Here is a 13,414-nt window from a genome sequence, read left to right as displayed (position 1 = left end):
GTTAATAGAGGAGGTTTATATAGATATAGATAAACCTAAATGGTCCTTCCTTTTACTCACATACGGTGGAGAGGTGCAATATTTTGATAGAAAGAGCGAATCAAATGCATCTATGAAGTGGACATTCTTTTCCCTTTTTTTTTTAATTTTTATTTTTAATGAACTTTAGATGTCGACCTTACAGGTTAATGATGGCACATTTGAAGCTATAGTTATATACACATAATTACATACATAATTATCCCATCAAAAACTACAAATATACTTATAGTGGGGTAGGCTATGTTATTCCCAGTGTGGATGAAGAACTTTGTATAGGAGCAGATATATTACCTAAATGGCCCTTCCCTTTACTCCACACACACCTATGAAAAAGCAGAGTAGTGCAGTTTTTGTAAATAAAAAGTGCACATAACATGCATTGATGAAGACAATTGGGCAGGGTAATGATGGCAAATTTGATGCTGTATTTAATTAAGAACACACTAGTTCTTTAAGAGCATCGGAATAAAAGGAAGGTTATTTAGATAACTTGTGTAACACATGTAAACTACTCATGCACAACCTATATATATTATACCCTGACCCATGTAGACCGCATGCACTCAGATATGCACACACACACATACACATGCCCTATGAAGCTAAATGTACGACCCACCAAGTGGAAGTGCAATGGGGAAGCTACCAAAGTTTGAGCAGCTTACTTGAGATGAACAGGAAGCAGGAAGGATAATTCCAACCAAAAATTTTCTTCTCTTTTGCAATAGCTAGCGTTTATATTGCACATATTATTTGAAATTACACCTCAAACAACTGTGCTCATCTATCAAAGCAATACTTTCACCAAGGACACCTTATAACTTAATGTGAAAGTTTTGTACATAAATTTTGATCTCGTTTTTTGTTTGGATGCAATTGTCTCAAGTCCAAGTGTTGTAGATTAACATTAAAAGCCTGTTTGGATATTTCTGTAGGAGTGGACTAAAAATCCTATAGAATCCTATAGGATTCATGGATTGGGCTCTTCACTTAAGTATGATCTTGTATCAATCAAACATCATCCAGGCCAAATCCTATAGAAAAAAGAAAAAGACCTCCATAGGCCTTTTTATCTTTTTGTATCTCAAAGACTAGGATCTGGATTGGGTTTGGACAGACTCTTAGAAAATAATCTAGATGGGCTAATATACTCATTTTTTATAGGATTTTTTATCTAATCTTAACAGGAATATCCAAATAGACCCCAAGGATGTCTCAGTATGAAGCAAATGCATTTTACTAGTTGTGCACAATTGATATATACAATCACACATACTTGAGTGCCTGAAAAGGATGAATACAAAATTCAGAGGAAAATGGACCCTCCAAATCTTGAATGTCTTCTGGTCCAACCTCCTCAAAAGCTGTGTTGCTACAATGGTTAGCCCTTTCACATGACACATATAAACTGTTGCGAAAAATCAAAACCAGCTCGTGGTTATTATCTACATCTTCCGAATGGACGATCTCATCTGAAGGCTCAATAGAGCAGACTGAGTTTTCAAGTCCTCCAAATTATAGTTCAAAGCGCTGATTCCACGTAGGTATTCTTGCTGCAAAGCCACAGCTGATTCCGCGCACGTCTTCTTCTATCAAAGCAAAAAATATATTATTCTGTCTTCCAAAGAAGAAAGTAGATGCCCTCCAAGTAATTTATGTGGTCACGAGGATTCCTCGTCTCTTTCTAGCTCAAAAATCTTACTTCTTGTCCATATAGATTACATTATAACGAAAAGAAGGTACCGAAAATTCCTAACAACCTTGTGGTTTGAAAAGCAAGATTTCTATCCGTTGAGTTGATGAGGTCTTCTGCATTCATACGAGAATACCCGCTTCTATTCTACCTTCACCCCAATGTTAAAGTAATGCTTTCAGGTATCTTTGTTTTCTTCCACAAAAAAAATCTTACATGATTTGAAAAATCATAAGATTGATGAATTGGAAGTTATCCCCTTTCATCAAAAAGATGAATGGGAAGTCTTTTTGTTGATTGTGTCTTTTTCTCCACCATCTGGAACTCGATATGTCATTTGCTTGGAGTCCTACAGTCACACAACTCATTTGAAAATATCTGTACGTCTAGAATGGAGCAAGAAAAACTTTTCCAAAATTGCTTAGAAGCTTGTATTAATTCTAATTGGTATGTTAACTGGACTTGTTGGAGAGAAAGGAAGTCTCGGATGTTTCTCAATAAGCGCACCTCCATTATTGTAGTTGTCGAGTAAGCTTTGCATCTTTTCTCTTTTTGGTCCATCCTTTGCAATTTCAATATGATCATAGAATTCTTAAGGATCCGGAATAAACTTACGAAGTTGTCCAAATGTTTTAGTGGATGAGGAGTCTTTTAGGAGAAATTGACTTTCACTTGTTTTCTTGGGTCTTCAAGGAATGATATAACTATTTATTTAGACCCTTTGTAATTTCTATTGTATATATATTACTCTTTTCAATAAAAAATGGGTGGCTGCTTTCTTAGCCTCCTTCAACTATCAAAAAATTTTTTTTATCTGATAAATGGAAATTTCAAATTGGATCTTGAGTGGTATATACCTCAAGTGGTTAAACTTGAGCAGTTTAAGATGTTAGGTGAGTGCCTTTCTTGCGCATACAAGCGGAATGCAGAAGAAAGTCAATGTTTATAATGTTTGACTGTGATTTAACCAAAAAAATACAAAACGAGAAATGATAATGACAGTGCAAGCAAAGGCGAGGGCAACAAAATAAACTTTAAATCTCCATGGGCTAATTCTAGTTAAAAAATATATCATCTCAGAAAGTCACATGCTATCAAGGGCTCTTGACCAACGAAGCTGTAGCTCTGCTTATTCCCCTCCACCTACATCTAAATCTTCCTCTCCTTTTGGAAGACCCAAGTTTTCTTTTCTCCTCACAAAAAGATGGATAGTAGAAGAAAAGACGAATCCAATTTCTCTCATCTGGATTTAGACCAAGCTCGCCTCCGTGAGCTCGTCTACAAGTAGGAGCTCGAGCACCACCTATCATGATAATCTCTCCTTATTTAGATCTCAGCCATCCATTGTTGCTGTTGTTGTTGGAATCCTTGACGAGTGTTGAAATGAGCTGTAGACCCCTCTAATTAGGAATGTAATCTTCCTAATTAGAGAAAAATATGATTGTATAATTCTTAAATTGAGGCCCTGAAGATTAATAAAAGGATCCTATAGGTCCTAGAGGGAATTAATTCCTTCTTCCTTTGAAACCTCCATCTTCCTCTCTTTCTCTTCTTCTATCTCTCTTTTTCTATCTCTGTTTGTCAACATGATATTAGAGCATCATCCCAATCCTCATCTCCCATCTCCGTAGCCCCTATTCCATCCTCCTTTTCGAGCTTGCCTGCCTCTTCCTTGACGATCGGACTACCGTCGTTCCTCCTTATCTCATCTCACTGACGTTATCTCCCGACCTTCTCCCAGATCTAGCTGCTGCCACTGCTACCTTCAGCCACCACCGATCTAGCCATATCCCTAGCCTTGATCTTGGCCCACTAGTCTCGCGCAGTGACGCTAGCAAATGGTGGAGATTGCTGGCCATCCCCGATCACATGTGAATTCAATCGCATCATGTTTGATTGCATCTTTCCTCTCTTGGATTCAATCTCCACTCGGCTGCTAGTGATAAACATGAAGATCTCTGGTCCCTTCTTTTTTGGCTGCTGTTGAGAGCCATGGGACCAACAAGATGATCGTGAAGATCTTCTGTGGATTTTCTGTGGGCTGTTTTGTCTATTTTCTTTGAAAAAAAAATGCAGCAAGAGACTGGAGCACCTACCTTGTAGTCTATTTTGCTACCACATGTGCCTTCAATCTCAGGATGCTGAGTCTTATTCTGGAGCAACGATGGAGTATCTTCTTTGGGGATTTCTGAATATTGTCGAGGTGCCCTTCTGCGAGTAGGCATTCTATGCTTTTTTATTTGTCATCTGAGTTTATCTCAGATCATTGGTGAGAAAATTTTAGATACCTTTTCTTCTCTCAAGACTGTACTTGTTTACTTGTCGAATACCATTTGAGTGTTCTTTGGCAATGGGTGATAAAACTCTTTTAACCATGGAGGATTTGAAAAAATTGATGGTTAGGATGATGGAGTCTTTGTATCTCAGGTGGTGAGTTTTCAAAGATCACCCTAGAAGCTAACCCGATCAAATTGGATGGACTGGATACCTACTTGAGTTGGACACGACATGTTCGTCTAATTTTAGATTCTCACAATTTTGAGGGATTCATAAGTGGTACTACAAAAAAGTTAGAATTAGATGGGATAGCTGTCAGACAGTAAAATTTTAATAACTCTTTGGTGGTAGTATGGCTCCTTGCCTTTATGGTACCAAATGTTGCTCACACGATAGAGGCACTGACGAATGCTTATGAGTTGTGGCAGGCTATGGCTACAACTTATTCATATAAAGGCAATAATATGCATGCCCATAAGATCCAGCGAGAGCTTCGGGGACTTACTTAAGGTGTCTGATCTGTAACAGAGTATGTTGGAGAGTTAAAGAAGTTGTAGAACGATTTTGATTTTTATAGTCTCTTTACTCCTACTCATCCTGGTGATGTTGATGTGTTCCGCAAATGGATAGAGCGTCAATGTCTTGTGGATTTTTTGGATAGGCTAAACCCAGAGTTTGAGTATCGATGCTCTTCTATTCTTAGTACACAAGAGTGGCCAACTCTAGATGTAGCTATTTCTTTGATTTTTAATGAAGAAACTCGATTAGCTACTATGTCTTCTTCTACGAATACAGCTATATGCTCTGTACTTATGGTACAACTAACTACTCTCGGAAGCTCTTCTCCTATCAATTCTGCTCAAGAGATTCAGTCTTGACCTCGTGGGGTCAAGATTTGTAACCATTGTGATAAGCTAGGCCACATCAAAGCTTACTGCTATGAGCTGCATGGTCGTCCGACTAGAGGCTATGGTTGTGAAGGTGGTCATTTTGGTAGAGGCTGAAGTCAGTATAATCAGGCTTATTTTTTTTCTATGAAAAAATTATCAGTTGAAAAAATATAACTTTTGAAAAAGTTCAGATCTGATGTAAATATTTCTGAAAGCAGTACTTTCACAAAGGATTCTCCGAATCAACCAACAGTTCTCTCTATCAAGATAATTTTGCCCAAACAGGTATCGGTGATCAAGTTTATGCTCTTAGTTGTAGTAATTTTTCTCCATGGGTAGTTGACTCTGGAGCATTCAATAATATGACTGGATCCTATAGAGATTTTGTATCTTACATTCTCTATTTCGGTTGTGATAAAGTTCGTCTTGTTGATGGCTCCTTTGCCCCTATTTCTGAAAAAAGATCTATCAAATGTACTTTCGAATTATTCTTATCATCTATTCTATATATCCCTAGATTCTCTATCAATCTCCTATCTATTAGTGCTATTATGAATGATCTTGATTGTGCCGTAACTTTTTTTAAAACACATTATGTCTTTCAGGAGCTAAGGATAGGGAGGAAACTTGAGATTGGTGTAATGCATAATGGGCTCTATTATTTGGAGGGAGGAGTGTCCGGAGGCTACTCAGAGACTAGTTTGGCTGTGTCATCTTCACGAGAGAGAGACTTGTTGCTCCAGCACCGCAGGTTTGGTCATCTTCCATTTACTCTTTTAGCTCGTATATTTCCAACTACTTTTGAATCATATAATAAAAAGAAGCTAGTCTGTGATGCTTGTGAACTAGCTAAACACACTAGAAGTTCTTATCCAGGCTTTGGCCTACGTAGTAAAATAATGTTTGAGGTAGTTCATTCTGATGTGTGGGGACCCTATGGGACCATCGCTATTTCTGATCATCGATGGTTCATTAGTTTTATTGATTGTTTTAGTTATTGCACTTGAGTTTATCTATTGAAAATAAGAATAAAGTGTTTCCATCATTTAGAGATTTTCATAAAATGAATGGTACTTAATATGGAGCAACTCTTAATATTTTTTATTCTGATAATGGGACAGTATCTTAATAAAGAGTTTGAGAAGTATACATATAATAATAGTATTATACATCAAATGATCTATGTTAATACATCGGCTTAAAATAGAGTTACTGAAAGAAAGAATAGGCACTTGCTTGAAGTGATAAGGTGTTTGATGTTTTCTATGAATGTTCCTAAGTTTTTATAGGGAAAAGCAGTATGAACTGTAGCATATCTGATTAACTGAATGCCATTTCAAACTCTGGACTATAAGACACCTCTTGAATGCCTGTAGGGAACTAATTCTTTCATAGTTCTTTCCAAGGTATTTGATTGTATTTGTTTTGTTCGGGATCATCGACCTTCAACCGGCAAACTTGACGCTCTGCCCTCAAGTACATTATTGTAGGCTATTCTTCCACTCAGAAAGGGTACAAATATTGGTGTCCAATTGAACGGAAGTTACTTATCAACATGGATGTAACACTTCGAAAGTTTAAGCCATTCTATATATCTTCTGTGTCCTCTTCCTCTCTCATCACCTCTGATACTGATCGAGAGGGAGAGTTCTCTACTGGAGGGGGTCCTATTGCTGTGGATGTTGGCAGTTCTACTATTCCAGTTGGTGGTTCTGATACTCAGGGGGAGTCTATTTTTGTTAATGCTAGTTCTGACACTTAAGGAGAAGCGTCTGAGTCTCTGTTACAGCCTGTTACTTTAGTTTTACCTCCCCTCTCAGAGCCTATTGCGTATTCTCTAGTCTCCAGGTCTTCCTCTCTTGTCTCAATGGCTTCATCTTCTACGTCTCCTTCCAGGATGAATGGTAATTCTCCTATTTCTCCTATTCATTTTACATTAGATAATGATGATCTGAATGTTCCTATTGCTTTACATAAGCCTACACGTCATGCTGGTATTCCCGCTCGACTTAAAGATGTAGTAGGGTACAAACATAATATTACTAACTTTATATCCTATGAGTCTCTCTCCCCATCTTATCAGAGTTTTATAGCTTCTCTGTCCTTTATCTTCATACCCAAGAACTGGAATGTTGCTAAGGAAGACCCCAAGTAGAAAGCCGCCATGCTTGAGGAGATGTGAGCACTGAAAAACAATAATACATGGGAACTTGTATCTTTGCTAGCTGGTAAACAAATTGTGGGATGTAAATGGGTTTTCACAGTTAAACAGACACCTGAGGGTACTGTTGAATGTTACAAAGCTTGTTTGGTAGCAAAAGGGTATACACAGACCTATGGCATCGACCATGATGAAACTTTTGCACCTGTTGCAAAAATGAACTCTGTAAGAATCTTTATATCGTGTGCTGCTAACATCGGATGGGATTTGTTCTATCTCGATGTAAAGAATGCTTTTCTTCATAGAGAACTTCAGGAGGAGGTATATATGGATATTCCATCAGGGTTTGCTACTGCTCAGACAGTGGGCAAAGTATGCCGATTATAGTGATTTCTTTATGGTCTGAAGCAGTCACCTCATGTTTAGTTTGATCGCTTCCGACAGGCAATCATTCAGATGGGGTATAAATAGAGCAATATAGATCACACACTCTTCTTTCAACACAACAGGGGTAAGATTGCTGTTTTGATTGACTATGTTGATAATATTGTGGTCACAGAAGATGATTCTGAGGAGATAGCTCGTTTGAAAGCTCAACTGGCACAGGTGTTTGAGGTGAAGGATCTTGCACATCGTCGATATTTTCTTGGGATAGAGGTTGCCCGTTCTTCAAAAGAGATTTTTCTCTTCCAAAAAAATATATTTTGGATCTTCTTACAGAGATCGGTATGTTAGGATGTCGACCTATTGTCACTCTTATCGAACAAAATCATCGACTAGTAGCCGATGCCAGTGTTCCTAATGATCGAGAACGTTACCAATGGTTGGTAGGGTATTTGATTTATCTGTCTCATATATAGCCTGATATTGCGTTCGCCGTTAGTGTGGTAAGTAAGTTTATATGCGACCCACATTTAGTTTATGTGGATGCTGTGATACGGATACTTCGATACCTCAAAGGCTGTCTTGACCGTGGTTTACTTTATTCTTGTCATGGCAACCTACGGGTGGAGTGTTATACAGATGCTGATTGGGTTGGGTCACTTGATAACCGTTGCTATACTTCAGGTTACTGTACTTTTGTTGGAGATAATATAGTTACTTGACGAAGTAAGAAACAGAATGTGGTTGTTCGATCTACCGCAAAGACAGAGTATCGAGCTATGGCACATGACATGTGTGAAATTCTATGGTTGCAGATTTTGTTATTGGATCTAGGTTTTTATCAGTCGTCGCCCCTTATACTGTATTATGATAACAAGGCAGTGATCAATATTGTTAATAATCTAGTTCAGCATGATCGGATGAAACACATCGAGATCGATCGATATTTTATTAAGAAAAAATTTGATGCTAGAATCATTTGTATGCCTTATATGCAATCTGCTAGTCAGCTGGCACACATTTTGATCAAAGGTCTTAGTTCATATTCTTTTTCATTTATTCGTGACAAGATGGATTTTTATGATATCTCTAACCCATCTTAAGAGAGAGTGTTAAAATGAGCTATAGACCCCTCTAATTAGGAATGTAATCTTTCTAATTAGAGAGAAATATGATTGTATAATTCCTAAATTGAGACCCTAAAGATGAATAAAAAAATTTTTGTAAGTCCTAGAAAAAATTAATCCCTTCTTCTTGTGAAACCTCTATCTTCCTCTCTTTCTCTTTCTCTCTCTCTCCTCTCGTCTCTGTTTGCCAACAAGGAGGGATTCGTGCTGGTGCTATGAGGTTGGTCTCCAACTTAGCATTCTCGACGTCGATTATATCGGTGCTAACGGGAATCACGACGACGTACAACATGGGGATCTGGTACGGCGGGCCGGCGTCGGCAACAATTGGATGGCTGGTGGTAGCGGTGTTCAATGAGTGCAGTACGCTGTCAATGGCAAAGATTTGCTCGCCGTATCCAACGTCCCGCGAGCTGTACCACTGGAGCGCCAAGCTTGCCAGGGAACAGTACTGGGCCCCGCTCGCCGCCTGGATGACCGGCTGGTAAGTGTTCTTCTTGCTTGCAAATCTGAAAAAACCAAAAATCGCACATGACATGTAATATGTTATCAAAATTAGACGGAACCCCTTACCTTATCACTATGTACAAATCGATCTGAAAAGTATTAAAAAAGTTATATTATTAAAATTAATTCAAAGTTCTTTCATAATTTTGGTTCTTAAGCATATATAAAGGTGAGAAAAAAGACAGAAATATATTAACCTTCTATAAAAGGTTTCTTGTCCTCATATTTAATTTTCTAATTACCAACATCTAATGCAGGTTCAACTTAGTTGGAGAGTTTATTCAATAAACTCGGAAGCTTGCCTCCTCTGGAGCTAGGTGCATTCTTTAATGCTCGCTTAAGTTATTAAGCAATTCTATGTTTCAGTGGGCTGTCACCACCAGTGTAGACTTTTCACTCGCAGAACTGCTTCAAGTGATCATTCTACTTAGCACAGGAATGGAGGAGGATATCAAGCCTCTAAATACATTGTCATGTGTTTCCATGGCTGCATTCTTTTATTACATGGCATCATCAATAGCCTTCCAATCACATGGTTATCAGTTATTGGATGGGTGGGTGCAGTATGGAATGTCTTAGGTGAGAACTATCCCAACATCAAAGATCCATTTATGTAAGGTAACAAGTACGCTTATTTTTGGGCTGTGGATTGTAGGTGTTCTCGCACTCACAATCCTAATTCCCACGGTTGCAACTGAGAGGGCTAGTGCCAAGTTTGTGTTTACTCACTTTAACACAGAAAATGGCATAGGTATCATAGCAAGACTTACACATTTGTTCTGGGGCTTTTGATGAGTCAGTCCTCGCTGGCAGGGTATGATGCATCCGCTGACATGGTAAGTCCTTGTGGTCTTCTTCCTCTATTTTTATACTTGCATTTGTAAATGGAAATGAGGTGAATCTTAACTTCCTTAGGTACTACAAGCAAATTATAGTTTTCCTTTGAAAACAGAGAGGCATTTGGTATTGGTTATAGTTATTTTCCACTCATATGGTGCAAAATGTTCCTAAATTTATTAGGTTTACTTGTTAATAAATTGTTTGGCATGGTTCATCTGTGTTTAAGAGAGGATCACCTTTAATCATTTTGTCCCTCTGTCTCCTGATTTGAAGCTAGGATCTCCTTCAAACAAGGAAGACTACCATTCATTCTAGCTAGGTCTAATTTGTTATTTGACTTTCAATGTGTTGAATCAACATTTCAATTACAATATTCCCTTGTGTAGAACATTCGCACAAAATATATTGTTCTATTAAGAGGCCGTTTGGTTCCTTGCAACTAAATATACATTGCAATAGGAATTGCATATAATTGGATTTGCGGCAATTGTGACTACATGAAGCTGAATTTTAGATGTTTGAATGCATGTAAGGATAGTTTCTGCATCTCATCTTGCTTGGCTTGAAAAGCTGCAAAAGAGAATTGCAAGCAAGCATGTAAATAGAGCAATGGTATCAATGCATTTATTCTGCAACAAGTTCACTTTTTTTGATACATCACTAGAACTAAATTAGCCCTCAAAAGTTTTGCAATTGAATTTATTCATCCTTTTATTTCATTTATAAAATTGATTAATCTACCTTCATTTTCATTTTAGTCGAAGTACTTCATTTGTTCGAGACTCTAAAACTCCAAAGAAAAATTAAATGGGATATATCAAACATTAGCACCAGGAGATTCCCATATCTATATCTCAATATAATTGGAGAAATTATACCGCCAATATGACTCGCATAAGTTCTTGGTTTGGCTAATCCAGACACATATCAGTCCACCAGTTTCTCTAGGACAATTTATCAAACGGGTCGAGGACAGCCGCTTTACGCACTCTAGTTACCGATAGTCCAGCCCAGAGATGTCAGGAAACTGATCCTAAATCTCTCTATCGATATCATCATCATCATTATCATTATATAGGTTAGATTAGAATAAGATCGATCAGATTGAAAATTGATCTGATTGGATTAAAACTCTATCATGAAGGTTCTATATCGATAATCTAAATCATTGGATGCGATTTACTATCTAGAAATTATTTATAAAAAAAAAAATGGAGACTCTTAACATATGCTTCAAATAGTCAAAAATTGAATAATTTAAATAAAATAAAATTAGATATATTTTTTAATCACTTAATACATAGGCTAGGGGTCTCCAAATTATATAATTTTTGGTGTGTAAATAGTTTTGAGATAGTAGATCATATTCAATGACTTAGATCATTAATAAAAAATCCAACTGTTCAGTTTGAACTGACCAGATCTGAGCTCAAATTTGATTGTTTTTATCCAAATCCATCCCTTAGTATACAGTCAATTTAACCCACTACTTACCAGCTAAAAATAGCGATGCAGCATTATCAACACAACACGTCATGTATCCCATCTGACAATCCTATCCCCATAAGAAATCTAAATTCTATTGCAGATTACAATAAAACCTAACTCAAGTCAGGCCTACTAGGCTTTATATGCTATTCCAATGCTACAAATACTCTTCAGGTGCACCATGCAAACAATTGGAAACCAATTCTAACTCATCTATTATAATCTTACTATGTTTATATTGTTACTTCCAGCACCCTCTATATGATTAGTGTTGGTTTGAATTGCCGAATTTATTGTTCAGACAGAGGAAACAGAACATGAAGATAGGACTGAGCGAATGGGAATAATTGGTGTAGTCAGCATATCAGTCATCATCGGTTGGGCCTACCTGATAGCTGTTACATTTGCAGTGAAGAACATTCCATTTATCTTAAGCAATGATAATGATGCTGGTGGTTATGCAACTGCTGAGGTTTTCTATCTGGCCTTCAAGGATAGATATGGTAGTGGAACGGGGGGAATCGTTTGTTTGGCAATAGTTGCAGTAGCAACATTCTTTTGTGGAGTTAGTCCTGTGATAAGCAATTCTAGGTAAAAAGCTTGGTTTCATAATCATTTCGCATAATTCTGATATCTTTTCTTTCCATTGGAATAATTCTTCAAGTCTCAAGCATTTGATGATTGACTAGTTTTTGATTGTGAATTCTTGTATAAATTTCAGGACTGGATGGCGTACGCCTTCTCTGGAGATGGAGCAATGCCATTGTCATCAATGTGGCACAGAGTGAATAAACAAGCTATTCCAATAAATGCTGTTTAGCTTTCTGTGGTTATAGCGTTCTGTATGGCGATCACGGTATCACTAACATGATGTTAATATTCTTATTCAAAAAAAAAAAAAAAAAGTATAATGGTTAAACGTTACTTAATTTTTTTAGGCCCTATCCAGCATGTGCTTTAGCCTAATACTAGATTGGCGATGTTAAATATCAAATTAAAACACGGTTAAGATTTTCTCATGAATTTGAGAATGGCTGACTACATGAGTAGTCTAATTCTTGTTTATCAATCGATTTTATAGTGCGCTTGCCTAGGCAATATAGTAAATTTAATGGAAAAGTAATGCAGTGGAATTCGTGTTAAATTACTTCCACATGGAAGCAATATGAACTCTTTAGAGAGCAGAACATGTTCAAATTTCACTAAAACGACCATTAACACCAGTTTTTTAGCTCTGAAAAATGCTCTTTGGGCGATATATCTTTCTTTCGATTTATATCTATTCAAGATTGTACACAATACAAATTACGAGTCCTTAACGTGCAATTTTTTGCTTTAAAAAAAAAAAAAGAAACAATTGCAAATGCAAAACTACATAGGTTAAATTCTCCAAAGCCTACAATCTAGTTACTTAATTCTGTTTCCTCAACTATATTTGCAGTCACTAGGAATCTTAGTTGCATTCCAAGCAATGACATCAATTGCAACTATTGGGCTTTACATTACGTATGCTCTGCCAATTCTATTTAGAGTGACATTGGGGCGCAAATCTTTCATTCGAGGCCCTTTCCATCTTGGTCGCTAATGGGGTCCTCGTTGGTTGGATTGCAGTTCTTTGGGTGGCGACCATCACGATTTTGTTCTCTCTGCCTGTTGCTTGTCCTACAACGAAGAACACCCTCGATTACACTCCTGTTGCTGTCGGAGGAGTGCTCCTCCTCACCCTTTCGTCATGGATCCTGAGTGCAAGGCAATGGTTCAGAGGCCTCATAACAAAAACTGATGTTTGAATGTAATAGATATGTACCAACATTTTACTGAGTCGCATTTATTGCATATATATATATATATATATATATATATATATATATATATAATTTTTTATTTTCTTTCTAATTGCTTGTAGTATGATTCGGTTGATGTGCAAACGATAATAAAATCAGAAACACTATAATTCAGATTAGGAAAATAGTCTTAAGCATTTATATTCGATTGATCTATATTT

General features: G+C 37.2%; 1 pseudogene; it reads left to right on the top strand.

Moving 5' to 3' along the window:
- The first annotated feature begins 2,939 nt into the window (after positions 1-2,939).
- LOC105032973 (amino-acid permease BAT1 homolog) lies at positions 2,940-13,199 on the top strand (annotated as a pseudogene).
- The last annotated feature ends 215 nt before the right edge of the window (positions 13,200-13,414 follow it).

The sequence above is a fragment of the Elaeis guineensis genome, chromosome 13 (genome assembly GCF_000442705.2).
Source record: "Elaeis guineensis isolate ETL-2024a chromosome 13, EG11, whole genome shotgun sequence".
In the NCBI taxonomy this organism is placed as follows: domain Eukaryota; kingdom Viridiplantae; phylum Streptophyta; class Magnoliopsida; order Arecales; family Arecaceae; genus Elaeis; species Elaeis guineensis.
Note: the sequence above shows the minus strand (reverse complement) of the source record. Positions and strands in the feature narration are given on the sequence as shown.